Genomic DNA, 2,056 nt, shown 5'->3' on the forward strand with positions numbered 1-2,056 from the left:
CCTTCATCTTTAGTGCAGGGCTGTGAGTCAAAATAGGTTACCACCCGTATTAGCCTGCGGTAACCAGTTGGCAGGAACAATGGCTTAGCCCTGGAGCCCCTTGCTCAGCTAGGCCTTAACTCTTTAGTTGCTGGATCACAGAGTATAATGCAGGGTAGGGGAGGATGGGCCAACCAGAGGGGTGGAGGGGGGCTTTAGAGCAGCTGCTACTTACCAAGCAATATGAAAGGATTTCAAAGGTTTCACAACTGGAAGAATCTCATGAAGACAGACCTTTCTCAGTGGTTATAAATGTTGTCTAGCTGTGTTTATGGTCAGAAGGCAAGTAGATTGATACTTTTCTCCTAAAAACACAAAGACATGAACAATTTTAAAAGACTGTTCATTGTTCCATTATGTCTATTCTCCCCTTTCCTCCAAAGTTAAAGGGACTATTGGGTACATGGCCACCAAACTTAAAAGTACTTTCCCCAGGCTTATTTGCACCTAGTTGTGGTCATATGATTAAGCTTTGCCAATGAGATGTAGCCAGGAGAGACATGAAGAACCTCACGTTCAAACTCTTAAAGGAAGAGGGCATTTCCTCCTTCTCCTACTTTCTTCATCCTGCTAGTTGGTTCTTGGACATTGTGGAGAGCCACTTTGAGCCAGGTGGACAAGGGAAATACCCGAGGACTGGTGAGCCACAGGATGGAAGGAGTCTGGATACCTGCAAACCTCATGCAGCAGAATTGCCAGGCAGATATGCGGCCTGGATTGCCTACCTCCAGACTGTATGTGAGAGAGAAATACACTTTTATCTGCTTAAGCTATTTTCAATTTGGTTTTCTGTTACAAACAGCCAAAACAGTATCTAAAATAGGAGGGTTTTGTTGCTTCTCTCTTTGCTATTCTTTTGATTCACCTGGAGTGTGAAAGGTATATATATATACCTTTCTAACTACTGAGTTGAGGAGATGTGATGCTAGAAAAGCACAGGTGCTGAGATCTGATACTGATTTAAGGTCCACTGTACCCTCCTGCTGAGTGATGATAAGGCCAGTTCCTTTTCCACTCAATGTCATTTCTTAGGTGTACATTAGGCAGTCTTAGAGGTTGTGTTGATCATTTAGATGATCCCATGTACCTCTTTTAGATTAGAAACTGATATTAATGTACCATCCTGGAAGTGGAATGGAACAGACCTTGACTTTACTTTCCATAGTCTGTGGTTTAAGCAGGGACAGATTCATATATCCCTTGAGCCTTAATATTCCCATGAGAAGAAGGTGATACAACACAACATACAGAGTAGTGGGAGAAGAAGGGGCCACCTGTTCAGCCAGCCAGGTCGAGTTAGCCCTGGGGATCACTGGATGGAAGATAACACAATTGGAATGGAAGGTCTGTTACCAAATTGGGCAATGGGATTAGTGATTTCCTAGACTAAATAGTAACCTGACACCTGTTAGATGTAATATTTACTTTGCTGCAGAGACGCTACTTGCTCCTTAAAATACTCTATCTTAAGTCACAACTAGCAGAACTAAAAAAAACGAGATAGTGAAATACTATAGACCAAGATTTGTGCTCTCTGGTTGTAGAATTTAAGTTGCAATTCCAGATCTGTTTATCAGTAGTTTACTGTAAGGTTCCAGTCAGGAATTATGATTTTATCAGCTAAATCTAGGGAATCACAGGGCAGTAACTTGGCCTCCAAATAGCCTCAACATTTTCCAATTCCCTTAACATTTACTGAGCACTTGTACACATGTGATGTCCTTTAATTCTCACAATAAACCTGTGAGGTAAATACTATTATTCCCCTCCCATGGATAATGAAATTGAGGCTTGGAATGGTTAAACAACCTCAGAACTATTTCCAGCTAGTACTGGGAGAGAGTCAAGACTTGACCCAAGCCTGTCTTCCTTCAAAGCACAAGCTGAAAGTTAGATTCTGAATCTGAAGTTAATTTGTGAAGAACATGAGATAGGGCAGATCTACCTGCATAAGCTGGTTCACCTCTTGAGCCTTGAAGCCTGGAGTCAAGCAGTTGAAGACCTGTTTTCACAGAAA

Source organism: Camelus dromedarius, chromosome X, assembly GCF_036321535.1.
Source record: "Camelus dromedarius isolate mCamDro1 chromosome X, mCamDro1.pat, whole genome shotgun sequence".
NCBI lineage: Eukaryota > Metazoa > Chordata > Mammalia > Artiodactyla > Camelidae > Camelus > Camelus dromedarius.